Here is a 27970-nt window from a genome sequence, read left to right on the forward strand (position 1 = left end):
TGTTAAGAGGCTGCTGGAGGATTTACATAATACTTGTGAAGTGCTGAGGTCATCTCATGTAGGGCTTTTTTGATAATAAAAAGAATCTGTCTTCAACCAGTATCAGCCTCAGAGCGAGGGCTCTGCTGATGTGATGCAAGGGGTCTGTTTCTTGACATTGATTTTTCTTTTTTTACCATTCTAGCTGAACCTCCCTGTTTTTTTGCCACCGAGCAGAATTGCCAATGGCAGCAGACTTTAAAACCTTTCTTGAACATTGCTCAAGCAGCATTTCTTTATTACGGTGTTGATACAGAGCATGGCATGTGTGTTTTCTTAACATTTATTTTAGGCTGATGCCTACATGTGTTGGGCCAGTAGAAGTATGTGTCTGTATTGGGTATGGCAACCTTTCTTTGGCAAAGAGAGGAGAGCCTGGTTACCCAGTAAGGATAGTCTTGCCAGAAAGTAAGTGGTATAGCAGTGTCAAAAAAGAAAAAAGAAGGAAAAAAAAAAAAGTGCATAAAACCACCCATCCCTAAACAGTGTAAACATTCAGTGCTAAGAAGTGCTCAGTGTGGTGCTTGAGAGGTCCTTTCAAAGTGAAGAAGTTTGGGGGATTCCCTGAGAGAAGATCAGATAAGATAGTAAGTGGAGGATTCTGGCGGAAAAGTGGTTTGGAATTGCAAATCAGTGGTTTGCCCATAAGTGCTTTGGGTTGGCTGGGGTGTTTTCTGATCCTATATATATAGAGAGAGTTGTTTTTTTTCCCCCCAAAGATCTCAAGTAATTTTTCACCCCTGTCTTTAAACTCTCTCGAAAGAGTCTTGATTTTCAAAGGCTGAGGATGGTTGTTCACTCCAGAGCTCTGCAGGCTGATGTGAAATCACTGCTGTCTTGCTCAAGGCTCCTGATCTCTATCTCTGATAGAGCTTCTCGCTTTCAAATGCTTTAGAATAATTTGTTACTTTCTTGAACATTGTAGGAGGTTGAATAACTATGATTCCTACAGTATGTATGTATACATAGATATATGGATATATATATAAAGCAATGAAACTTGGACATGCTGGGTGTTAAGCAACTCGCCAATGTCAGAACAGGACTTAAATTTATCTGTTGCTCACTAGTGATCCCACAGCTGGGCAGGATCCAGCTGAGCAAACTGTGAGGTGGTGACTGTTCTGTCTCTTCCCACACAATATACTTATATTGTAACATATATGTTAAAATATTTAGGGAGTTGGACCTATTTCATGTAATGACTGGAAGATGGTAGCTTTTAGTGCATCACTTAGTGCAATCAAACCCTCTAGACCTTCGGCAGTTCTTTCCTGATGTGAAATGTAAAGTCTTCATCTAAGAAAAAATATATTGTGTAAGTTTAATAAATCTACCAACACCTGGCTGCAGAGAAAGGTAAGCATGTTTGGGGGGGCGTTGTTGTTCGCATCTGTTTGGAACAAGCAGGAGCAGAGTGGCTGGGTGATGCGGGGATGTGTCCGTCCGCTCCGCTGCTGGTACGTGTGACCGCAGGCACAGGCAGGTCCCAGCTTCGCGGGGGACATGGAACTAGGTAGGTCACCACACCTCATGTCTATGAGAACCTTGTGTGATCGTTCTGACATGTTGCCGTCTTCCGCTTGTCTCTGAGTTGCAGTCCCTAGTCTGGTCCTCTGTGTCCTTGCACCTTCACTGCTCTGCCCTCACAGGAGAAATCATTTGAGCAAAGTTTGGGCTATGCTTTCTGTCCTGGGTAGGAATTGAGCTGTTTTACAAACAGCTGTTGTACTTATCCCGCATCTTCAAATCACCTTCAGTGCCTACTGTCCTCTTTGTGGTGGCCTAAAACCTACAGCTTCATTTCATCCTTGAGGCAGTCAAGCTATCTCTCAAAGCACTGGCGCTCTCAAGACTGAAGATGCTGTTGGCATAACACAAGTATAATTACTGTCAGTATAATCAACAGGGATTACTGTATTGATTTTTTTTTGTTTGTTTTTTCCCCCCTTACCATGTTTAAGAAACCCCAAACTTGCATAGGAGTATGTAACTTTTTAGAGTTCCCCGTTGCTGCAAGCATCCTTCTGAGCTGGAGTTTGGCTTCCCCTGGATGATCTTGCATGCCATCAGTCTAGTTCATGGATTCAGTGTTGCCAAGCCATAGGTGTAATTACAAGGAAAAGATGGCTTTGATCACACCGTTTTGTCCAGCAGGATTGCCGTAGCCGTGGCTGGTGAGAGCGGCGGGTGTGTGGAGCAGAGGGAGGGGGCATCGGCAGCAAAGGAGCACGCTGTGAAACAGTGATAGTCAGCTGGAGCTTGGGAGATGGTTCTCTTGAATCCTCCCTCGATGCTAACTTCACTGCAGTTAAAAGCTGAAGAAGGTTTGGTCTCCCTGGTGATTTGGGTGAGGGTGGAAAAGGCTTTAATCTTTTTGGCTAGAGTCTGAAATGAAGGTATAATCTTGTTAGTGCACCTGGCAAAGAAACTTGTTTCTTACAGGTGTAGTTTTGTTTTTTGTCCTGTGTTCTCTTGCAAATGAGCATCCCTTTCTCTTTTCTTTTTTTTTTTACATACATATGTCTTCTTTTGGAAATTCTTTTTTTCCACCCAGGCATTTGCATTTCAAGTCTCTATCATGCAGATCCATTTTTCTCTTTAGACATGTGCCATGCTGACAGGCCCAAGGCTACAACTTGCTTATTATCTGTGAAGGCTTTCTCTTGCACTTTCACTTTGAGCAGGTGATACTTAGAGCTGGAGGTGAGGGGCTGTGCCATGTTGCTGAGAGCCAAGACTCCAGGTTGCAAGTCAGACTAATCTGGATTTGGGAGTACCAGAAGGTTTTGTGTGTCTGAATGAAAGATGCTTGAAGAGACTTCTGAGCTTAATTTCTGCCTTTATTTTCACTTACTGAAATGCATGCATCTCGAGAGAAAGGGTAAATGTGTTCTGGATTTTTTTTTTCCTATGATGGGCAAATATACAGAATAGTCCTGAACATTACAGGAGTCCAGATGAGCAGAAGAGCCTAAAAATCATTGGCTATGCATGCATTGAAGTGGCACCAAAAGTTCTTTTTGAGAAAATGGCCTTTTTATTGAATCCTTGTGGCTCAGGCACTATGCCTTGCCATCTTCTAGGCTGCCCCAGGAGCATGTTTGTTAACTCCCACTGTCTTCTGCATTAGCATTAGCTTTTGTGCTCCATTTAGGTTTTCTTTAAAGCATTACATAAACAACTATCATGTAAATACAGGCGTTTGTAATTGTGTCTTTAAATTAAAAAGACTCTTGGATTCATGCAAGTAGACACATGCTTGCACAAAATAACTTTTGGCTTCTCCCTAACACTTTTCAGAATAATTTAAAGGAAGAAAAGATTTGCAAACAGTTGTAAAAGAGCCATAAAAAACTGTCAAATACCAGACCTTCAGCTAATTGTAAACTGTTTTGCTCTTGGAAGTCATACAACATTGATCTCATAGCTGCTTCATTAAGAAGGTGCTTCTCTGCAGCACAGGAGCTGCTTGCTCAGGTAGCCGTGAGCAAGATTGGCGATAGATGTTGGGCTTCTGCTATGAGTGCCCTGTATAAACTAGAGTAGCTCCAGGCAACTGAAGTATTCGGCACAAAAAAGGAAGAGAAGCATTGGAGGGAGATGAACAGGAAAAAGCTGCAGAGCTGAAAACTTTTTTCTCTCCTCCCAATTGCTTCACCCTAGAAAAGGCACAACATCTCCAGCCCTTTATGGACATGTCTCAGCCATGATCGAGGTGGGCCGTGTTTCAGGAGGGCCTGCTGCCATGAGAGGGTGCAGGTATGGGTGGTGAGTGTGGTGGTGGATCTAGGCTTGATCTCTGACTGTCCTTATGGACTCTGTTCTCATCTTCAATTTTTAAAGGAAGACATGAAAAAAAATCCTTCCTGGACAGAGAATTGGCTGACATCCACAACCAGCTGGCTAGCTGCATCTTTCTGGTGTGTTGTTGTTTGTTTGTTTGTTTGTTTTGTGTTTGGCGTTTTGTGTTTTTGGTTGGTTGGTTTTGTGGTTTTTGTTTGTTTGTTTTGTTTTGTGCTTGTTTGTTTGTTTTCAGTGTACCAAGGAAGATAGGCACTAATGGGTTGGCTTTTTCTGGTTGGGATTTAAAAAAATATAAGTCAATAACCCATTAGACTAGATTGGTGGAAAACCTTTTCTCTGAGCTCAGCTCTTCATTCTGTAGTTGGGCAATGTTTTGCTTGAAGAACACACATAGCTCTTTGAGTTGTGTCCTTTCAATGCTGCAAACTGGGGTGTCTGCTTCAGGGAAATATTAATAGCAACCTACTGGGTCTCATCTCTAGTGTGTTCACTCTCAGTCTCTCTCCTTTAACGAGTTTCTAAAGCTCTGTCATTAAATCTCTTTAAGAAGGGAAATTCTTGCCTTTGTGTATTGGTTGAGCTGATGAATGGTCGCCTGTTATCTGCTGGGTCCATGACTGAGTCGGGCTGTCAGAGAGACAGAGTTGAAGTCAAAGGAACTTTATTTCAGGCTTCTCTACCTCCTCTGGGTTAGCCGTGGAGTGGATTCTCTTCCCATCTGTTCCTGAACCAGAAATGTCCTGTTTAACAAGAGGGAGGACTGGGAATTTTATCTGGCACAGCCATTTCCTTCTTGTTTTCCCAATTTCCTTCCCCTACAGCTGTCCCATACTGATTTCTCCCCTCCAGCCATGGGTACAGAACACAGTCTCCTCCACAGTGATTCTTCCAGCTGCTAAACAAGGGAAGGGAAACCGAAGTGTCATTGCTTGCACCTGATGAATTTGGACATCACCATACATGCCCAGTTTATGGAAGTCCAAGTCCGTACTGGCAGTTGAACATCTTGGTTTGCAAATGTTGTTGTGTTCCCGGGAGCTGCAGGGAAGGTTAAAATCCTGTGAGTGCTTCTAAAACAGCGTCAGCTTTTCTCTGAAAAAAATGTGAGTTACTTGACAGCAGGTCTCTGTGCTTCCAAAGCCTGGCTTGGGTGCCCTCATTAGCCCGAGGTGTGTGTACATGACTGTTCAGACCAGTTTCAATAAATGATACATATTGGGTAATGTAGCTGAAGCACACAGGCAGTTTGGTGTTTTATTCTACTCCAGAAGTAACTGCAACTCAGGGTCATTTTGCTGATTATTTAATATCTACTAGGTGCTGAGTTCCTGTCTGAGAGACATTATACAGTGGCAGACTCTTCCCAAGAGTGGATTTCATGGACTGGTCAGAACTGGGTGTAAGGATAGTTTTCAGCCATTATAATGGGGTCTGTAAAGCATTGTGCCCCATGGGGTAGTAGGAGAAGACAAGATCCTCATCCCAGACCTGGGCAGGCAGAGGTACAGGGAGATGTGCAACTTGGCAAAAAGTCCTCAAAAGAGTGGAAAACTGGACCTCTCAATGAAATCTCCAGCTGGTGGTTGAACTCCAGGAGTGTTTTACCCACAGTGGCAGCCTTGGTTGGTCTCCAGATGCTGCCACAATATGAATATTCAGTGCCAATAAAATATGCACAATACGGTAAGGCTCGCCAGGGTGAGGATCTTGAGGGCTCGATGAACTTTATAACAGCATTACTCAGTTGTAGGGGCATGACTGATGCAGCAATTGATTTATCAGTTCAGGCTTCACCTTCTTTTGAGCGGAGTTCATCCCTGTTTGCTTTTCATAATAGCGTTATTACACCTCACTGGCAGCAGGACAAGGAAGAAGTGACCGTGCAGCTTTTCATTCCTCGTGTACTCCTGTGCAATAATCAACAGTGGTGAACACCAGTCTATCAGGCTTGAATTTTGCATATCTGATATGTTATCAGCTGACTATCATGGTATTAGCAGTAATGTAAAAGACTCCTGTTTTAACCCATAGTTTTCCAACAGCTACAGAACAAAGGCCCAAAGAGTTTCAATATTAAAGGAAAAAGAAAAGCAAAGTTATGCTACAGTAGCAAGAATACCAAAAAAATGCATCTTTAATTTTTTTTCTCCTGATCTACTTTCTGTATGACTCACAAACCAGGCTCTAAAATGGCCTTCAAACAGGCATGCATAATTTTGCAAATCCAAGTGTCTGCATACACAGTGCTCTTAAATATCCCTAAGGTGTTGGCTTTGCTGCTGGAGCTGAGTGGGGAGGGGATCTTCCCTAGAAGGGCCCTAACTTGTGTTATCATCGCTCCCTGATGACCTTACCCAACCTTTGATGTGTACCAGTCAAACACCAGCATCCCTGCAGCCTGCTCTTCTCCACAGGTTGGTGCCAGGTTACTGATCTTGGAGAACGTCTGTCTTCTGGGGTTTTTTGGGGGGATTTGTTGTTTCTCTCCTCCCATGAAAGGCATAGCCTATGAAAGAAGACATGGACTTTCTGAGTACCGACTGTTTTCTAGGAACTAACTGTACAGGGTAGGCTGAAGGAGAACCAGCCTTTGGAAAAAGTTACATGTGAAGCCATAGAAGTGAGGCGTCTTTGGGCCGATGGCTTTGTTCTTTAGTCATAGGGTGGTGGGACATGTGGACCCTGCTCCTGAAGTCAGCAAATAAATACACTAAAAGTGAAATTTGCTTACCTTTTTTTTTTGTTGTTGTTTCGTTTTGAGTTTTTTTGGTGTGTGTTGTTTGTTTTCTTTCAGTGATTCCTGACAGAACCCCTTTTAAAGCAGGCATCTTGCTTCTGCTTTTTGAAGCTACTGTAAAATAGTTAAGAGCTCTTAAATGAAAAGCCAACCCATAGACGTGCTCACCCCTTGGGAGGGGAGGGACAAACTGTTTTCAGCTGAGACAACGGAGGCCAGTTAACAGCCAAAGTAGAGTCCTGTGTGGCTCTTTCAATGGCTTATGATAATAAACCCCAATTTTGGGGGTTTAATATGCAGATGACATCCCCTTTTCTTAAAGTGGCCGGTGTGTGCAGTGACGCTCGGCACATGGTTTGGGTGCTTACTGTTGATCAGTGTAGGTTGAGCGTACCTGGCACAGCAGAAAGGTGTTGATGTGATTAAAATCTGGCTCAGTTGTCTGTCAGGAGCCCCGAATCCACCTTTTACCCTTCTGCAAGCAGAAAGAAGTGCAATTTTCATTCAGCATAGATGTTTCCCTTTCATCCCTGAAGCTAATTTTTTTTTTTTCTGCAGCAGTTTTGGTGAAATTATGTATCGCTTGTGATAATTCATTTTAAAAATTCCTGAGCTGTGTGGCGTACTTTCATGAAAATTCATTTAGATAAAATTAGATATTATTGTTTAATGAGGTGGCATTTCAATTTAGACCTTGCATCATGCATATACCAAGAGTTTTTTATGGAATAGTTAGGTTCATTTGAGTAATAAAGGCTGAATCATGGGGGCTTTAATTCTTAATCGCTGTGAGGATTGTTATCTGTGGGATGTGAGCTGTCTTAGTGGTATTCAATCAAGTGTCCACTTAGCCGTGACCAGAAGTAATTGCTCCCAAGTGGGTTGCACAATGACCTGTTAATACTTGCTTTGACCCTCTGACCTTGTCTGCCCCATTGTTTAGGATTTTATAGTGAGCGAGTCTGCATTTCTGTGGGGTCAAGTAGATATCTGAGGTCAAACATTTTCTGATTACTCCATAGTGTACACTGTAAGTCTGCGGAGTTGTTGCATAGCAATAGTCACCGCTTCAGAGCAGGACGCGAGGGCTTGGGAAATTGTCTTCCTGAATGCATGTAAACAGTTTAATATTTTACTGAAAGGAGTTCGTCTTGTAAATTAGGTATGAATAATACATTTGTAATTACTACTCGTGTCTTTAAACACTTGTGTCTTAATTGGCTTGGGTATTTTTTTTAATGTATTTGCATTTTGTCAGGGAAGTTAATTTTAACTTGCAGAGATGGAAGGAGAGTTGTGTGGACTGGGAATGGCTTTGTCCCACATCCCTTTAGCGCCTGGGCTTGTGTCAGGGATTCTAAATGAGTTCAAGTGGGAATTGCTTCATCCCTGCCTTGGACTGCTGCTTTCGACTATTTTATGTGCCTCTCACAGCCTTTCAGAATTAATTTGACCTACTTGTTGATGTCTGTGACCTGCAGATGGTTGGGATGTCCTGTATTAATTTATTGGTAGTGTTTAAATGTTGCTGAAAGTGTGATCATATTGTGTAGTAATTTACAGGAGGGTTCGCCATGTTGTGTAGCTGAAATGTGGTATTTTCTTAGCAGTGTATCTGGTAAAATAGCACCGTTGTACAAACAAAGCTTTGGTATTATTTGTAGCACTACTCCCTCTTTTCATGTCGTGTTCACTAGCCAAAACAATTCTGTGCTCTCTTCAGCCTTGTAGGTCAGCTTTGCTCTAAAATAACTTATAGGCCCATCTCACAGCATCACATCTTAGGGCAAATATTTTGATCATCACTCCCTGAGCGGGGCTGGTGGGATGACACAAAGCAGTTGGATCAGGATACAGTTTGGGGACAAACACAGCTAGTGTTCCTGTGAGAGAAACAGACTATAGTCAACTGAGTAAGCAAGAAACGGGTGCTAGAGAGAAAACTATATAGCATATGTGGGGGAGAAAAACAAAACAGTGACTTTCTCTATACTGCCAGAATATTTAAAAACAAACAAATAAAAAAGCAAAGCAAAGTGTGCCTTGCAATGAAGGGAACCTGTGGATTTTCCTTACTATGTGGGAGGCAGCGTGTGGATCTCCTCTTGCCAGAACGTCCTCGAGGAGGTTGACATGTCCAGTTCTCTGAGATGCTGTCGTGGTCGGTGCAGGACCTCGTGAAGCCACATGTGGGTTGGCCACAGAGGCCCTCGAGAGTCCCTCATTGATTTGAATCTTCCTCCTTTAAAATCACATGAAAACTGTGGCCTCTCAAGCCAAATTATCTCTGAAGCCTTCTCTGTTGTAAGGATTCAGGCACAGCTGGATTTACAGAGATGTCTTCCTTTGCCAATGTCAATACTTCGTCACCCATCACAGCCCCGCTGTCCTCCATGGGCTGATGACATGTTCTCACTGTAGGCCCTGGTGCAGGCATGTGGTCTCATTTCCCCCTCAAACTGCAATCCCGAGGCACCCTGACCTAAACCAGCCCTGGATATTGTGGCTGTTTTTTCTCTGGGCCACTCACCTCTGCCTCTGCCCCTCAGCACAGCTTAGGAGGGAGCACCTCCTCAAATCTCCTCATCGTCTCTGCAAAATATAAGTTTGGGAGATGGGTGGTGAGGGGATTTTCACCTCATGTTGCTCGAGGTTGTTGGATGGATCAATCTCATCTTCTGGGGCTCTGCAGAGAGCCCAGGTGGAATAGCTTTAGCCGCATTGTGCTGCAGAGCGAGAAGGGTGGTGAGACTGGGGGGAAGGCACCACGATCGCAAAATTTCTTACCCAGTGCATGTTTTAGGGGTGATGGGAGTGAAACAAGTGTTTCATCATTCTCTCTTAACAATTAGTCAGGACTGGGGCATTTCTCATAAAGACCACATGACTAATGTTGCTGTGGGAGATCCAGACGGCTTAGTAAACTTGATTTTGAGGTTTTTCACTGTGTTTGTTGAGATAGAATTTTCACAAGAAAATGGTGCGCTCTTTACTCACTTTCTGAGAAAAAGTGCAGCTTGAAAGACTGGGTACACAGCATATCTATCGTGATTTGCATTGCTTTTTACCAAGCCTGGGTGTTCTGGGTCCCTTCTCTACTGACAATGGCTGCAGTAGAGCACACAGGCGCTTGCTTTTGCTGGAAAGATCTTGTGCCAAGTCCAGAATAAACAGAATATTTCTTAACTTTCAAAAGGAATGTGAGCGGATGCCACGGAAATGAAAGATCCTGTTTAACACGGGTACTGCAACCTTGATCTATTTTTTTTTTCTTTTTTTTTTTTTTTCTTTAAAGTGAAATGTGGGGAAGCATCTAAGATGTTGCAAAGGGTTTGTGGAAAGCCTGTGTTTCCCACACGCTCGGGTCTGTGCAGTGGCTTTGTAGGTGGTGTGTGGTTTGTGTCAGTCATCAGTCAGGTGCTAATGGTGATAGAGCCGCGTTCAGCCCCTGAACCCGATGCCGAGCTCAGTGATCTTTGCAAACATGTTTATACAAGCTGGGGGAACTGCAGGCTTGTAGCCACAGTTTTCAGTAATCTCTAGAGTCTCCTTTTGCAGCTCAGGAGAAGGCAGAATATCACTTCTGCAGCAGCCTTGGACGTTGTCGCGAGCCCTTCCTTTGCCTTGATATCAATTTAGCCATTTCATCTTTTCCCCAGCAGACTAAGCAGCAGCACAGATTGGCCGTTATGATTAATTTGTGCAGGAAGCGAGAGCTGAATGTTCCAGCATCTCTTGGTTTTCACTCTGGTTGAAGAGGTCACTCCTTGTACCTCCTACTTTTGCAGGTACAATCCTTCAAAGGAAAATATGACACTTTTCATAGGACTGGGCATGGGTTTAGTGATGAAGTTTTAGGGGATCAGCACAGCATTCTTTTTGGATGCAGATTGGGGCAGATGTTGATCCAAGTGAACAAAAGGATAAAAAAAATAAATAAAAAGACTGTTGTTGGGGCAATTTGCACCCGTGGCCTTTTGAGCTGTTCCTGTTATGACTGGTTGCATCTTTCTGCTTTTCTGAACCCACCGCCAAGAGAACATCATAAGAAAGTGAAACTCCCAGGTCTCCTTCTCTGGAGACATTCAAAACCCGCCTGGACACCTTCCTGTGTAACCTCATCTGGTTGTTCCTGCTCCGACAGGGGGCTTGGACTAGATGATCTTTTGAGGTCCCTTCCAATCCCTGACATTCTGTGATTCTGTGATATATCAGCCCAGTCGTGTCAGCGTGTGATAATGGTGCTGTGCACTGTTGGGGCGGTATGCCTTCTCCAGTTTCTTTTTTGAAAAGGGTGTTTTGCTTTGTTTTGTTTGTTTGTTTTTTCAGAAATGCTCTGTACCTATTAGTATGGTCCCAGAACACCTTGCAGAGCAGCTTCTGCCAAGTAGTGAACAGCCTTAAGATTTGTTAAAACTTTAAACAAGAAGCAGAGGCACTCAGCAATTCTCAGAAGCACTCGGCACCTTCCAGGATAGAGCAATTTTAAAAAGAAAAAAAAGACCACAGAAAAAAAAAACCTCACACAACAAAAAAATGAGATGTAGTTATGCAAATTATGACCTTTAAATGCATTTTATATTTGGATTGAAGTTGCTAACGCATTCTTTCCAAGTTCTGTTTTTCCAGCGCGGTTCTGCTTCGGGTGCTTCTCTTTGTATTGGTGGAGCGGAGCGGGGCTGGCCCCGCGGCGGGAGCGCGGGACACGATGACTTTGGAAAAGCAGCCACCGCACTGCGGGATGGGCTGCTTGTCGGTGAGCGAGGGGCCTAAATAGGTGGATTTTAATTTCTCTGGAGGGTCTGAGCACGTTAACTAGATGGCAGATTCCTCATTAGCTAGATGGATTAAAATTTGTATCACGGCTGATGCCTATTCTGATGAATACGTGTAAGTAACAGCTCGTTCTACTAGAGCTATTGGATGTGGCTTGGGTGGAGAAGAGGAATTGGCTTCTGCGGAGGATATTTGCAGAAAGTCACATTTCCACCATATGTTAGCAGGAGTCTCTTTGGATGCAGGTTTTGGATGGAGTCCTCTGTGTTGTTGTAATCTGGTTTGTCCTTTTTCTACCACTAGTTCTGAATCATACCAACTTTTGGACTCTTCTGCATGTTCCCTGAGGGACAGTAGGAACATTTCTGCTTGCTCAGCTGCCCTTCACCTCTAACTTTATCTTGATGAAGAAGTAAGGTCTGGAGGACTGAAGGAGAAATATTGTGTCAGTCAGGAGTGAGAAGGGCTGCAAAAATATCTGCCAAAATTCTGCCAAATTAAAAAAAAAAAAAGCAAATGGAAGGTACCATGAACCTCATCAATCCTGATTTAGGCCTGGCTTGTGACAAATCATTATGTAGGAAGTGTAATATCCTTTTAATTTTTAATAGCTTTGCAGTGAAGTTTTATTAGACAATAATCTGGTTCCTGAGTGGATCAAAGATAAGGGCGAGGAACAAGTAATTTTTTCCCCTACTGTGCAGTTGGAAAAGGGAAAGAAGAGGGGTCATGGTGAGACAGCTGTCTTCTGAAGCACAAGGCAGCATCCTTGTCTGTGCCACAAGCATACTGAATGTTTCCAAATGGATATTTACAACATAAATATGTTCAGGATGTGGGTAGCGAGAGAAGTGTGGGAATAGACGCGAAGGTGCATGGGAGTGGGGATGCGAAGGGGGAGGTGTGAAGAGAGCCAGGAGAGTGTGATGCACATTTTGCAGATAACTTCTCTGCGGGTACCTCTTTCCAAAGCCTCGGTGCAGCCTTTCCCGTTCCTACCAGTGTGTCCTGGGGCTTTTTTCACCGCAAAGACGTTCCCCTGTCTGTTTCTGCTAACACCACCAGTTTCTTATTTCCAAAATGGTTTATTTTCAGGAAACAGTAGCTGATAATAAGTCTGGATTGGTCAAATAGCTTCATTTGTAGTTTGGCTGTTGTTGGTTGGAGTTTCTTACAGTATTTCCCAGGCACCAAGTGCAATAGACGTTTCACTGGCACTTAATAACGCAGTGTAGGGCACTCAATAATATAATCCTTATGCCAGCCCAGTTGCTAAACCCACGAGTCCCTCAGGCAGTTGTAGACCGCTATACTTGGCGTTGCTGCTTGTGTTACTGTTGTCTCAGATGACTAGGCAGTGTTTCTGCGATTTTAAGGCCGCGTGTTATTGCAGGATCTGGGATGAAATTACCACTTACAGATGTAGAGGTGACGATCTGACTCCCTTCAGCTGTTGAGCATCGGTGACTTGGGGAGGCTGGTGGTGTGGGGCACCTTTGGTGCACCCCACCAAGTACCGGCAACGAGCATCTGGCCCTCACTTGTCAGTTTTTTTCCTTCTTTTTTGAACATCTGCTCGCCTGATTTTTTTTTTTCCTGTGGCTCTTTTAATTTGCGGTGAATGTGTATTTAATGTAAGTAAGATGTTAGCTTCTATCTAGTTTTTCAGCAAGCATTCCAGTAATTACTGGAGTACCTTTGAATGCTACAGCTGCTATTTCTAAGTTAAAGAATCACATTTTCCAAGCATTTATAACTGAATTCATATGGGTAATATTTGGCGTTCAGATGGCCGGCTCACATACCTTATTTTGTCTTGATCCTTTAAGTTAGCATATCAGCTTTGTGTTTGATTAAATTGGTAAAAATGGCTTCTTGCTGCTTTGGGTGGGCTTGCAGTAGCATTGTGTTTATAAAATTATTTTAATGAAAAAAAAGAAAATCATTTTGGTTTGGGCCCTGAAATGATTTCTTTGGGCTGGTGACTTTTTAAATCCCCCTCTCCCCACCCTGTCCTCTTTACCCCTCATTACTGTGAAGCAGTCACTATTATATGACTATTAATAACACTTGATACATTTCTCAGGAGATTCTCAGAATGTGGTTTGATCCTTCCTCTGCTGATGTTTGGCAATCCCGTTGTGCCAAAGGATGCCGGCTAAAGCCAGGCTTCCCCCCTGCCCTCAGCAATGGTAATTCAGCTTTTCCGAATGCTCCTGGAGAGCCATGCACCCAGTTCCTCTTGATTTTAGAGAACTAAAAATCAACCATGATCACAAATAGTAGTGTTATGTCCGCAGGGCTGTGGTGATCTGTACCAGCACTACACTTTGCATTATTTGAATGCTGGGTGGTTTTGAGGCTGTCCCAGTGCTGTCAGCACAGCTCCAGCCCTGTGGCTGCTCTGCAGCATGAAGTGACTGTCTCTTTCCTTTTCAAGCTGTAAAGTCTGGTCCCGAGGAAATGCGATTTTGGTATTTCCCTGCCCAGAGAAGTATTTTTTAATTATTATTTTCGGAAGTGTTTTCTGACACTTGAAGTGAAAGGTAACAAGGAAAAAAAAAAAAAAAAACAGTAAAAGAAGAAAAACAAAGCAAAGGTTCTGAAATATGATCTCCAGATATACTCAGCAGATGTGGTGATAATTACAGAGCTTTTCTTCAGGGGAAATAAGGTATGATGTGTGGTTTGCTTCTATGAGGAGGTATGCTAAATGTAGTTGAACAATAAAAACTAAATTGATTGATCTGGTAGAGCTAAGTATTTAAGTAAGTGATCCTACTTAGTAACACACATTTCGTGAAGAAGCTTCCAATAAAAGTCTGAGAATGCCACCAGACTTAATTAACTACCAATATTAACTTATGTCATTGTTATCAGCAATAGTTTTACTCACATTTTGATACTGAGCTGCTTAACTCCTCTTTGCGGTAAATGTCCCTTTAATAGGACATGTAAAATGATGTTTCATACATAATTATGGTTTAATTACAGGATCTTCAGGAGAGAATTGTATCCAGACTTTGAGGACAGATGTCTTTTTTGTCTTTTTTTGTCTTTTTTGTCTTGAACTAAGGTTTTATTTGCATGTTACAGGAAGCTGGTATTTATAGGCTCTGCAGTACTTGGTGCTCGGTGCCTCTCGCTTGCCCTGGTTTGCAGATATGGGTGCACGAGTGTGGAGAAGCACCCGTTTCTGGTCATGTGTGGTCGATGCAGAGAATGCCTGTCCCGTCAGCCGTCTGCAGGGATGCCTGGGGCGAGCACGGGCACAAAATGACCCAAAACGCTTTTCCTGCTCTTTTTGCCCCAGCACCGGGACCCGCGGGGAGAGCATCCAGACAGGACTGTGGATCTTGGCTCAGCAGCGTTTCGAGAATCACTTAAACTCGAGGAATTCATAACTTTGGAATTCAGCAAATTTGCACAACTCCCTGCATCTGCTGCTCCGTCAGCTCGCGCGGCTTTCTGCCTTCCCTCGCCCTCTGCATCTCGGGCTGAGTATCTTGTGATTAACGACCCAACTCGTAGGCTTGTACTCGTGAGCATCTTATCAACAGCTCTGCAAAACCCGCCGCTGCGCGGGGAACGTGCCGGCGAGGGAACGGCAGCGCTGGGCGAGCGTGGGCCCGGCCGGGGCGGCTGCTCTGTGGTTTGTTGTGTCTGGTTTGGTTCCTACTTTTCAAGTTGCAGTTGCATTTGGTCATTCAAAGCTTATTTTCCTAGTCTGGCCAAGCCAGCAGGATCCCCGTGCACTGCAGGGGAACATAAAACATCAGCCTTTAAGCTGGAGTGCTCAGTAGATAAGGATTTTAAGACTCTTGCATGATGTGCTGTGTCTTATGGGCTTACTTAGTATACTCCATTTGATTTAATTTAGATATTGAATAAGGAGAAACACTTTAATAGCCAGAAAAAGTACTATAGTTTGTAGCTCCTCTTCTTTCCCCATTGCCCTAAAGACAAGATGGCTGGGAGGGCTGACTGAGGCTGCGATTATGTTTATTTAATTGTAGGAAGTAACAGAGTGTTTTCAAACTGCTTAAAAACGATATTGTGCCTTATCTGTACTATGAAGTGTTTCAAAAAGCCAACAAGAATTCATTGGGCTTTTGTTTTATTTCTTCTTTTCTGTGACTGGATGTAAAGAATTAACTTTTCGGCCTTTGCAAAGATTTGGGAAATGTGCAAAATCAGTGGATTATTTCAGTTGCGTGGCTTGGGGAGGGCATGAAGAATCTGTGTGCCTCTGCCAGTGGTCTCCCCCTTCCCTTCCCCATGGTATAAATACAAACAAAAGTTGTAAGGAGTTACTACAAATGTTCGCTTGCATGCTGCGAGGTGGCCATTTGTCTTGCTAAAGGGATTGGTTTGCCGCTTGTTTGCGTTGGCAGGGTTGAAGGTGGCTGGGGAGCAGGAGGTGCTGTTGGGTGGCGTTCCTGGGAGATAAGGAGAACCTCAGGGGTGCAGTTTGCTCGGTGTGGGGTGTCAGGGCTGCCTGCCTGGGGGGTCGGCCTCGGTGGCCCTGCTGCTGTCACCGTTTTGCAGGAGGCTGTGACAAGTGGCTGCTGTCTGTGCACAGTATAGATTAGAAGGATAAGAAATAGCAAGCCTGCCACGGAAGATTTTACTGTAGCAGTGAATGAGGAGCTGGCAGAAGTGAAATATTTCCAAGTTGTAAAGGCAGCAGGTTCAGAAGTTTTCAGGTGGGACTGGGATTGTTTGCAAAGATCCTTCGGCTGGCCAAGATGCTCACGCTGGATTTTCTGGCTCTAACAGGCTTGTGTACCTTTTACTAAACACTACAAAAAGTGTGTTTGGTTTATAATAAATGTGTTTATTATTTATATATCTGCATTGTTTTATATATTATATATTATATATGGTATATATTTGCATGTATTTATTATTTATAGATAACCTTTTATTTGAGACTTAATTATTGCATGGGTCTGCAACGCTCTGCAGTAATCACAGTTGGGTATTCTCAGTCAGTGAGAGTCCTGAGGATCTTCAGACTGGGTGAAAATCATCCCAGACGTAGGTTTAAAAAAAGAAAAGGGAAAAAAAAAAAAAGGGCAAAAGAAAAGCAGGCCTCCCAAAAGCTGTGTGGAACCCAGTATTAGCAAATGCTTCTAGGAAGTTTGACTGAGAGCCATATGGCAATGTGGGGAGTATTATCCATTGCTCCAAAAGTTGGTTTCTGAATCAGCCTATTGACTTCAACAGCACTTAATCATGTGTTTTAGTTCTTCTTTGAAAAGGCTTGCATTCCTGAATCATGTCCTCCGATTTTAACCACTAGACGGTACTTTGTTTTGTGGTAGCAGACAAGTCCAGTCATATTTCTGTGACTAAGATTGCAAGTTTTGACTGCATCACTAGTGAAATATGCTGATGAATATTCCTTCTTCTTATCAAAATCCAAACATTTGCCGCTGCCCTCAAATTTTAGGGTGAAACCAAGTGTCTTCCTGGGGTGGAGTTGGTGGGATGCTGCGGGATACTCTGTGATTTCGTGAGGGAAGTAAACAGGGGTGACAACAGTGATCTCAAAATGCTGCCCTGAATTTTGCTTTTAAAAGCCTTGAGTGTTGGTGGTGATTGAGTCCGTATACTAAACCACAAACCAGTCATGCGGGTCCGATTTTGGATTGCACTTGCGTGCTGAAGTACATCCTGGAGCCTCACACGTGGATTTGCTGTGTCAGGGACAATGTGGACTCTGGTGAAAGAAAATGATGGATTTGTGCATCTTTGGGGGATCTTTTAGTTACGTCCATTGCATTTGTGAGTCCCCCTGCCCTGGTGTGGTTGCACGGGGGGAGTTGCCACGTAGCAGATGGGGGCTGCAGGACGGGGGTGTCCGAGCGTCCCGGGGGGCTCCGCTCACAACTGTCACACAGTCAGAAATGCAGGGGACGCATGTTCCCCTCCCTGCCAAGGGAGTTCCTAGGGATTTCTTCTCTGGTCTGTCTCTTATTCAAAAGAAACTCAGGGCAAACCCCTGTGCTGCTACCTGGTTTGGCACACAGAGAGGAAAAAACCCTGTCCACCACGTTCCCGGGGAAGGGGGGTGCATGGGCTTCACTTTCATCCCTAAGAATCATATTTCAGCAGAATTTTTTTGTCTCACCTTTCTATGTTTTTACAGCTAAAGCAGTTTTTACTTCCCAGCTTTCAACATCTGGAATTCAGTTTCAGTTTATTAAAAAGAAAAAAAAATTCAAATCCGCAGTCTGGATGAAACACCGATGCCTTTGTATTTGCCCACAATTTTTAGCTTTAATTTTGCATCCTTGGCAAATGCCAGAAGTCCCAAGTAGTTGCATGTTCAGTAGCTGCTGTTTTCTGCTGCATCTTAGTCTTAACCATTTTTTTTTAAATTATTTTTCCTGTTAGACACTTTTCTAATTGGGGATAATACCAAAATGATTAATCAAATTAAGCATGAGAGCGAAGTGGCTGATGCACAAAGCTATGTATAGCTGCAGTCTTCTGCAGCGAGGTTGTCTCTCTGTAGCTGAAGTTGCTTAATGGGCCTCTTAGGCTTTTTTTTTTTTTTAATAAGGTACTGTGTAGATCCCATTGACTTCAATTGTTGATTGGGATGCCTGACAGCCGGGAAATTAAGCCCCTTCATTGTGACCAAGTTGAAGGCCAGATTTTCAAGGATTTTCAAATGCTTAGCGGGCATAATTGGTGTTAGGTTTTTGGTTTAGTTTTTTTTTTTTTAATTATTATTATTTTTTTTATTTTGGAAGAAGTTCAATTCTCATTTGGACATCTAAATAAGCATGAGAGATTATGATACTTGTAGCGACCGGTGTTACTGAGGTATGATGAAGTTTTTAGAAGAAACTGGGCCTAATGAGCTTTACCATCCAAACACGAGTTTTTTCTTCTCCATATCTGCTTTGTTTGCAGATGCTGAGCGTTTCCGCAAATTCTGGTTTTGGAGGAGAAACTTCCTTGCTTCTGCCTTGTTTTTCTGTGTTTTCTGTAGCAATTGTGGGGGGAAGGGAGGGCAAAACAAGTAAATTAGACAACTGTTGGAAAAAAAGGGGACATGCAAAATCAAGTGTTCTACGGGCGTAATCTGTTTAACACTAGCAAGCCATGGAGCCTTGTGGGACATGGGAATAAAAGGGACATCTGTGCAGGCCACATGGCATGCTCCGGAGGAGCCCGCTGTCCCAAGCAGCTCTGCTCTATTTGCAAATAAAAGCTCCAACCAACATCAAAAAGTTGAGGTGGATCCCAGCTGAAAGGGGAGAACAAATGTTACCTCTTGATGCAGCAAAGTTCCCCCTGTAAGAAGCCTTTGTGGGCTTTTTAATGATGCTTTGAGCATGTGTTTGTAATGGCAATTTATTTAAAGGAAAAAAAAGGGGGGGTGGAGGGAGGAAGCTTATTTATTTTGGAAAAATTATATTGAAAAATTTTAGGAAATTGCTGAGCATCTCAAGCTGCAGTCATATACAGGTGTATGAGGTAGAAATAAGACTAGAGATGGTAGTGGGGTTTTGTTTGTTTTATTTGGGTTTTCTTTTGGTTTGGTTTGTTGTTGTTGTTTTTACCTCCTGTCCCAAGGCTTTCCAGGCCGATCTTATTTTGCTGATGGTGGTTGGTAAACAGCTCCATCCTTAGGCAGGGCCCTGGGGAGCTGCAGCTGCTCTGGCCCCGCTCCCCCTGGACACTCGCTGGAGGGACGATAAACAAGACACCAGTACATTTTATTTCCACTTGCGACCTGTTAGAGCGCAGAAATTCTTGCAAGGAGGCATCTAGCTGGTGGCTTTGCATTTTATAGACAGGTTGTATTGTTTTTAACAGAGTCATGTATCAGCAAGCTGGGTTGTCTGTATCGAGAAAGCACGTATCTTTTAATATGTAAATAGGAAAGGATGGTGGTTTAATCTTTATTCCAATGTACCCAGGGTGGCAATAACGCTTTTAAAATCCCTGTGAAACAGATTGTATATGGCAAAATTAATGTCTCAACTCTCCAAGTATTTTCTCTAAAATATTTGAATTTTTGCATTTAATATGCTGCTTGTTTAAAATAGCGAACGGTATCAGCTATGCTTTCAAAGCTTAATTGGTGGAACACAGATTTATTCTAACTTAAAACAGTCACTTAAAAACAGTTTTGTATATATGTATACATGGGCACAACTTTTCATACAGTTGTCTGTTTTGGAGCGGTCTCTTAGGCACTGATGTACAAGTTGAACCTGTTTTCTTTTGTGCAACATGGCTTTGAGGAATCATTAGTTAAAACAGTATTCTGTAGTTTGACTGCAGTTGGTAAACAGCCTAATGTGAGTGGTGCGTAAGATGACTGAAGTTCTGCCTTTGATCAGGCTTTGAAATGTATTGTACCAAATATAGTCCCAAGGTGTATGTGTATCTACATATGTATGTATATACATGTTGGTGAAAGCTGCTTTAATGAAAATCCAGCCAAGTAAAAAGGTAACGTGTCCATCAGCAATTGCCACTGCAGGGCGGTGACAGAAGGGCAGCAGAACCGCAGCTGTGTGCTCATCCGTGTCACCTACCCCAGCCAGGGTGTAGGTATCTGGAGATGCTTTGGGTCATTTTCCTCTTCCAGTCACATTTCCTCAGCCCCTTTGCATCGTGTTCCACTTCTTGCCTTCATTTCGTAAGGACTTTTCCTTTGCCACCCATTTTCTCCTTAAAACTGGGCTCTGTTACGATACACATCTCCTGGTGGCAGTGGGCTGTTTTGCAGGGGGCTTCGCTGCACCAAAAAGGGTTGGGCACAGGGACCCCCTATCAAATCCACATAGCAATCCCTGACTCACTCCAGTAGAGCATGGCAGTTTCAGATAGTTTCTTGTTTTGCAGCTGCCTGCCTTTTTCTCCATCACACCCGAACACACGGTCATGTATCTGCTGCCAGTGTTGTCCTGACTGTTGCAGAAAGCTCACTCGTACCCAGCCAGCCCTTTGCACGGGGTGACATGTCTACCTGTGCCACCCTGGTGCTGGGTGGTGATACACTATGTGGTTCCTTGTGTCACAGCGTGGAATAGAATAGAATATTTCAGTTGGAAGGGACCTGCAATAATCATGTAGTCCGACTGCCTGACCAGTTCAGGGTTGACCTAAAGTTAAAGCATGTTGTTAAGGGCATTGTCCAAATGCCCTTGGGGGCATCGATCACCTTTCTAGGAAGCCTGTTCCAGGGTTTGATCACTTTCTCAGTAGAGAAGTGCTTCCCAAATCCAGTCTGAACCTCCCCTAGAGCAGCTTTGAACCATTTCCACATGTCCTGTCACTGAACCCCAGGGAGAAGAGCTCAGCACCTCCCTCTCCGCATCCACCCCTTGGGAAGTTGTAGAAAGCCATAAGGTTGCCCTTCAGCCTCCTTTTCTGCGGACTAGTTAAACGTGAAGTCCTCAGCTACTTGTCACTGGACATTTCTTCCAGCCCTTTTACCAGCTTTGTTGCCCTAAGCTCTTGACAATTATTGAATTGCATCAAGTGTTGCTGCCAGTTTTGCGGTTTGATGTATGAAACGGTGCTCTCGGTTGCTTCAAAAGCCCTGGGAGCAGCCAGAACCTGGGGCAGAGATGAGCAAAGAGGACTGGAAGCATCACATGGCATGGTGAGGGTGCTAGGGCTGGCCTCATGCTGATGAGATGAAGTCCGTAGTGGTCCACCAGACCACCTGAGCTGTGCACCTCTGCCTCTGAGATTTAAACAGTGAAATATTAAAACTTGTCTTTCAAATCTCTTCAATATTACGAAGATTAATTTTTGCTGGGGACAGATTAATAGATTTCTTATTCTGATTAATACAGTGATAACAGAAATGTTGTGATTTCTGGGATTAATGAAGCCCAGATCTCTGTTTCAAGGTTTGATTGACTTTGTACTTCAGTTACATTGAAGCTGCTGCATCTCATTCAGCTGTAGCCTTCAGAGAATCTGTATGGGAGCAAGGCAGTGCAGGAGAAGGTCTTTACTGGAGGTCGCATCAAATAATCTGTTGGGGAATTAGTTTGTCAAAGACTGGTCAAGAGTTTTGCTCATGTTGCAGCTTTATTAGAGTTATTTCTGTCTTTTACCCAGCAGGCTATTTTTGTGAAAGTTGTAGAAGAGGAGTGTCCAACTCAAATGTGTGGGCACATCATTAAAAGCTTCAATTTGTCAATGCCAGATCGAACTCAAGTGCGTGGGTAGATCATTAAAGGCTTAAGTTTATCAGAACCGATCTATTTTCTGTTCCTCTCCCTCCTACACCCTTCCCCTCAGCACCTTACGTGGTTTCGCCAGGTTCTCCAGCGCTGAGGTCCATGGAAGCGCCTGAGCTGCCTCTGTGTCCCCGGGCCATGCTGGGCTCCCTCCTGGCACGGCTCAGCCCGGAGCTGGCAGGGCGCCGGTGAGCCAGCTGACTCTTGGAGACAGCTGATCAAATGGTTTTGGAGGCCTACAGTGGTGCAAGCCCCAAACCTAGTGCTGTGAGAATTCCTGGTTTTGGGAGCTCTCTGCTCCTGTTAATCATAAGGGCTTCGAAAGATGCAAGTGGGGCTGGGCACAGAGGGTATGTGGTAATCATGTAAGCCTCGTTCCCTTGTGAAATGCAGCTGAAGAAATGTTTTGTGGAATATTCTGGTGAGGTCAGTTTTTGATGGCATAAGAAAAATCAGTTTTTCCAGGTGTTCCATCAGAGTTCAGGCCAGGCTGGGGTGGGATGTCTTTACCTACTCCCAACACCGTTTCTTGTTCCTTGCATAGAAGCTCTCCCAGCTTTCAAATCTGCTTGTTGGCACAAAGATGCCAAGATATTCCTTATGTTTGAGTAGGGATGTGAAGGAGAAGACTGATCTGGAGGTGAGGACAGTGCTTCTGTATGCCATAGCCCTTGTCTCTTGCAGACCCAATATATTATTTAGACAAGTTATTTTGCCTCTAAAGTCTCAAATGAACATTAAATCTTTTGAGCAAGAATTAGCCAAAGTGAGCCTCAATCCAGCTTCTTCTAGATCAGGCTAATGAACTTCCCTGCTTTACAAATGTATCATAAAGCATAAAGATTATTGAATACAGTGGTACAGCAGGTCAGCTGAAGAAATCTTGCCCCAACATGTGTAGATGCAGCTTTCTGCTTGGCTGCAACTGCATATCTGTCACCCAGCGGTGCAGTACAGCGAACCTCGGATGTGTGTTTCTGACACTGCTCAGTTGCTTCTCTCAGGTGCTCTCCTCCTCGTGAATAAAATGAAACGATTGCAAGATGCAGGTCACTTTTGTTTTGCAGAGTATTCCAGAGTTTCTGAGAAATAAGTCATGTTCAGCATAAATGCTGTTTAAAAACTCCTTTTGGATCTATTTTTATTGTGTAGCACAGTTTTTTAATAGGGCACATAATCCCTATATTTAGATTTCTGAACTCTTGTGATCTTCTTTCAGCCGCTACATTGCATTCAGCAAAGAGTGGGAGAAAGCCCCAGGGCCAGAGAAGTACCTGGTTTTTGTCTTACGAAATTTCATGTGGTTGTTGCTAAGACAGAAGCTTCCAGATGTTCCCCGGGAAGGCTGCTGTGGCTGCCAAAATAATTAACTCCACAAGGTTAATTTGGAGATGGCAGTTCTTGCCGCTGCCAAAACGCTGGTAGATGTGGAAAGGCTGGGAACAGCCACCGCCTTGGGGATGCTATGGAGAGAGAGGATTGGGGAATGAAGAAGTCAGAAGCACCACATGTGACTTTTGTTTTCATATTTTTTCCTACCCCAGTCCCTCGGGATGTTTTCATTTGTTGCAAAGTTTGTTTTCTCTGCTGGGGTTTATTGCTGCAGGTCCCTGTTGTGTAGTGGTCCAGGGAGCAGAGGCTCTCCCAGGGCTTAGTGCATCTCTTAGGGCAGCCAGTGCCCTTCTCCAAGTTGGGCACCGGAGCTGCTCTTTAAATCCCATGTGGCTTTGTGGCTATGATGCAGAAAATCCGAGGGAACGCCTCTGTTCGTATCTCTGAATATGAGTTTTTACTCAGTGTGGATACTTTGCCAGTAAAGAAATTATACTTCTTATTTTAAAATACCCTTATTAGTAAAATGCATGTCTCATTTGTATAGGGAGCAGCTTTCTCTGAGCTAAGCTTAAATCCAATCTGTGTTACTAATAGCTGGGGAAAAAAAATACTAATTGGTGTTTCTTAACTGATGTTTGCAAATTTTGCCTTTTCACCCTGAACATCAAATAGTTTTTATATGTGTTTTTCCTTATCTTGGAGGAAAGATTATTGCTAACAAGAGATTCTACATTTTGTTAAGGTTTTATCAGGATGCAGTGAGTGAAGGCAGAGAGTAAATATTTCAGAAATTCAAAGACTGTTATATTTTGATAATGCAAAGTAGGTTAAAGTATCTGGATTTTGTGCACAGAGCTGTATTTTTGAGCAGAATATGGATTTGGATGGTGACACATTTTGGTATTTAGAAGGAACATAAGTTTGCCTGTTGGAGGAACATGTTGCAAATGTGAAATAAGTGTGTCTTTTAAAACCTTTCTTAATATTGTAAGTTTCAGTTTTATTTAAAGCCAAATAAAGTCTGCTGTGTGATAATGTTTGATACGTAGAAATACTCTTGTAATGCTCCCCCCACCTCCAGCATTTATCACCCAAGAAAAATGATAGGCTTTGATATGATTCTAACTGAGTGAAGTTTTAAAACATGTTTTTGTCTTTCAGTCTCCTGAGAACATTTTTTCTGAGTGACTCCGGCTTCCAGACACATTTGCCATGATAAGGGTTTCAATCCTTTCCCGTATTTGCCCTGAGTCATAAGTGGATATGTGTGATGCCTGCAAGTAAAACTGGTGAGTCGTCAAACCTGAGTTTGCAGTAACTCTCACTTATTCTTTCCTACAGTCTCTCTTTCCCATGCCCTTTTCTCCCTTTTTTTAATATGGTGGGGTTTGGGTTGGTTTTCTTTTTTTTGTATTGCCTACACTGAAAAGCAAGTCACTGCTATTCTTTAAAATACAAAACCAAAAACCCAGAATGAAACAAAACAAAAAAACCCACAACACAAAACCAAAACAAAAATGAAAATAAACACCAAACCTTCATTGTAATGAAATAATAGTGATACCAAATATTATCAATATGGAAACAAAGACTTGGTTCCTTTCCTTCTTTTCTCCATCCCCCCAAATCCTGTGAGTTGTGGGGTCTTTGGCGGTGACACTGGAGATCAGCGATGCAGGCGAATCCACTGCCCAGAACTGAAGCTTTGCAGGTAGACATGGTCTAAACATGCTCATGTGTGCAATTCATGTCATGATTAAATATGAATATGGAGAGGTCTCCTCTCCATCATATGTCAGAGCCTTCGCTCTCAAAGGAGCCATTGCCAATAAATAATTAGCTCCACTGTTTGCTGCACTTACATCCCAGTGACAAAATGGTGTCACGGGCACACAAGAGAGCTGTCTCATTGCATGCGCTTGCCCGGTTCAGCGTGGTGCTGGGGCTGCCATGCCCAGCCCAGAGGAACACAGGGACAGAGCATTTAATAGTGAATTTTGGCCAGAGTGCATTTGTGCTTGGGCAAGCTTGAGAGCGTGTGGGGCGACCACTTGTCTGTTAATTGGCAGTTGCCATTTCCCCGTGGTGGTTGCCAGCCAGAAAGGCTGTTGGTCCCATTAGTGCCAAATGAGCGGTGGTTTTGCCTTCCCTGGCTGTCCCTGTCCCCATCCCCCAGCAACCTGGCACAGGGAGCCTTCCTGTGCCCTCTCTTCTTACCTGCCTGCTCCTTGGTTCCTTTCTTGTTAACTGGGGCGAGAGAAGCGTCAAAATTTCTACCTGAATCAGAAGACTAAGAGGTTGGGAAAACAGGAATCGTCTGATTTTACAGAAAAACTGGAAGGTCTGTGTAAGAAATCTTTCAAAACTAGGAAATCTGTATAATTAAATTGCATAGGAAATGGGAGCACAAATTGTTTTTTAAAATAAATTCAGGTTTCTATTATATATTTAATATCCCTCTGTGTGTTAGAAAGTGCATTTCAATTCAAAGAATACAAAACCTCAGAAATTCACACATCAGTGAATTGTGATTTTTTTTAAGTTTCTATTTTTTCTTTTTTTTCTTTTTTTTTTTTTTTTTTTCCAGAGGTAGCATAATTACCATGTCATTTAGCAAAGATTATAATAGCTGTTCAGTTTTTACCGACTGGTGTAGTAAACAGTTGAATAAACCCATATGGCAGCTCAAAGTGTGCGTGCAGGAGGGAAATTCTTACCATTTCCTTCATGTCTGAATTACTAACCTCGCTGATACAACTGAGATTCCCCAAACAGGGACCAACTTCAGACTTTTCCAGTGATGCAAGAATTTCTCACAGCTCTGTCACTTATGAATCAATTTATTGTAGTCAGGGGGTTAGCTAATTAATTATTTCTTTGTGCTTATGCAGTATGCATGGAAAACTTGGGGTTATAGGCAAGGTACATGGCTCCGTTTAAAACAATCTTTGCATTTGCTTAATACTTCTTAAGAACTGTAAATAATGCCTGGAGTCCGAATCCTACTTTCCAAGTCACTGTTAGAGATGGAGAGCCTTCCTAAGGCTGGTATAGGTTAAGTGTGACAACACGGGGTATTGCGATAGCCCCGTGGCTCTGCCTGTAATGGGACTTCGTGTCTGGTCTGAGCAGTGGCAAATGAAAGGACCAGGGTGTTTTGAAGCATCTCATTGATGTACCAGGTTGAGTTACAAAGGTGTAGAGCTGTGCCCAACTGTAAAGACAAAGTGTTCAAGTAGTATGCCCTCTGGATAGCTTCACTATTAAAAAATGAAAGCAACAAAAAGGAGGATTGTTAACTCTCTCCAAATGCTGGCTTGAACAAAGGAAGAGACTCGTGCTATTCCTCCTAAAATTCACTTACTTGTAGTTATCTTAAAATTTTCGTGTCACATAATAGCTTTAAAATACCTTTCTGAATGCATTAGACTCTCTAGGTGCTTAGAAAATATTGCAAAATAATAATATGAAATGACCAAGCATTGAGCAGTCCCACTGGAAAGGAGCAGTTGGCCAAGACTGGTGCTTGTGTTCTTCTTAACCCTGATGTACGATCAGCCCTCCACCATAACTCTATCAAGAGATGGTAAGTTGCCTAGCAATGTGCTGACTGCGGAGGGGACGTGTTGAGCTAATTCAGTTTTTGTTCTCTTTTTTCCTTGAGTGTTCAGCTTAAAGGAGTGATCCTTTCTTCGGCTGCAGCAAGAGCCACTTCTCGGCGGTCTCTCTTGTTCCCCACTCAAGTGTCCCTGGTGATGGCAGGAATTTATTCACCGCTGTACGCGTTTTAGAAGTTTCCAGCTTATTGAGTAACCAAATGTGGTTTCTGCTGATTGTGTTGACTGAATACGTAGGGCCTTTCGAAGAGGCAAGAGTTGTATTTAAAGCAGAGCATTTAGTTGTATACCATTTTATGGCAGGCAAAGGTCATCTAGGGTAAGCAGCCAGAACAATGAATTGCCTCATTGCAGCACCTAGGAAAATGAGACAGGAAGATACGGCAAAAGGCTTTAACAAATTGCTCGTCGTTATAAATTTTTGAAGTCGAGGAACTGGTGCTGTGTACATTTCTAAATTGGAGATAACCGTGCTTGTAGGATAAATTGAGTTAAGAACAGAACAAATCAAAATGATGGGGTGGTACTAAAAACCTGGTAGCGCAGCACGTTTCCGGCACAGTGTGCTGCTGGTGGCGCTTGGCACTGCACATGCCAAGGGAACGCCATGGTTAGGAACCTGCCACGTCCCTGCACGGCCACAGGCATTTCCACCGGGCTTCGTGGTGACCTTTTCTTGCAGGGACACCTCATTCCTGCCACAGTCCTTTCCTCTGGTGAAAAGGCTCCTAGTTGCAGAGAGGGCTTTATCTGCCCATGATGGTTCTTGTGATAGCCAGGGAGCAAAAGCTGAAGGGATTCCCCAGGTGAGAGGTGTCTGTGGGATGGGGAAGCAGGGCAGAGCTCCTGGAGCTGAGCTGGTGTCCCCCAGCAGAGCTGCACAGCAGGAGCAGCCTAGAGGTGGCACTTCTGTGCTCACAGGATCTCCCTTGCTCCTGTAAAGCATCAGTGGCTACAGAAAGACTTTGTTTTGCTGAAACTTTTCTGTCCATGGAACTTTCTCAGGGGCAGGGGGCTAGGAGGAGAGAAGTAATTTTAACAATTTAATATACTACATAATATGTTTTATAAGCTGGTGTGAATGCTCCTAAGTATTTTGGTCTTTTTTCATAACACAATGAACCTAATATTGGTAAAAATACAGATCTTAGCTGCCACCATAAAGAGAGGCTAGATTTAATAAACAGTTATGAATGTTGGCAGCTGCCTATCAGATTGTATAACATCGGCTATAGCACATGAAGACAGTGTCAACTTACATTTTATCTCAGAAGTATTTTCAAAGCATTTATTTTGCTTTCTCTTGAGTCCTTAACCTAATTCAAGTTATATAATTGGCGGAATATTTTTCCACACCGCTAATTGGCTGGGTGCCAGTGTGGAAACCATTGTCTGACTTGATGATGATCAGGAATTAACATGACATTTGCGTG

The 27970-nt window shown here is 43.3% G+C and overlaps 1 protein-coding gene across 15 annotated transcripts in view; it reads left to right on the plus strand.

The window, feature by feature from the left end:
• FOXP1 (forkhead box P1) overlaps positions 1–27970 on the plus strand; it is a 383604-nt gene that overhangs the window by 21854 nt on the left and 333780 nt on the right. For 14 of the 15 annotated variants that reach the window (XM_065075373.1, XM_065075386.1, XM_065075374.1 and 11 more), the window contains exon 2: positions 24082–24209. The gene's annotated coding sequence lies outside the window, so the exon portion shown is untranslated. Of the gene's footprint in view, positions 1–13713; positions 14034–24081; positions 24210–27970 lie in introns of those variants that run through there. The other variant, XM_065075372.1, reaches the window with a different exon arrangement.

The sequence above is a fragment of the Columba livia genome, chromosome 10, assembly GCF_036013475.1.
Source record: "Columba livia isolate bColLiv1 breed racing homer chromosome 10, bColLiv1.pat.W.v2, whole genome shotgun sequence".
NCBI classification, from domain to species: domain Eukaryota; kingdom Metazoa; phylum Chordata; class Aves; order Columbiformes; family Columbidae; genus Columba; species Columba livia.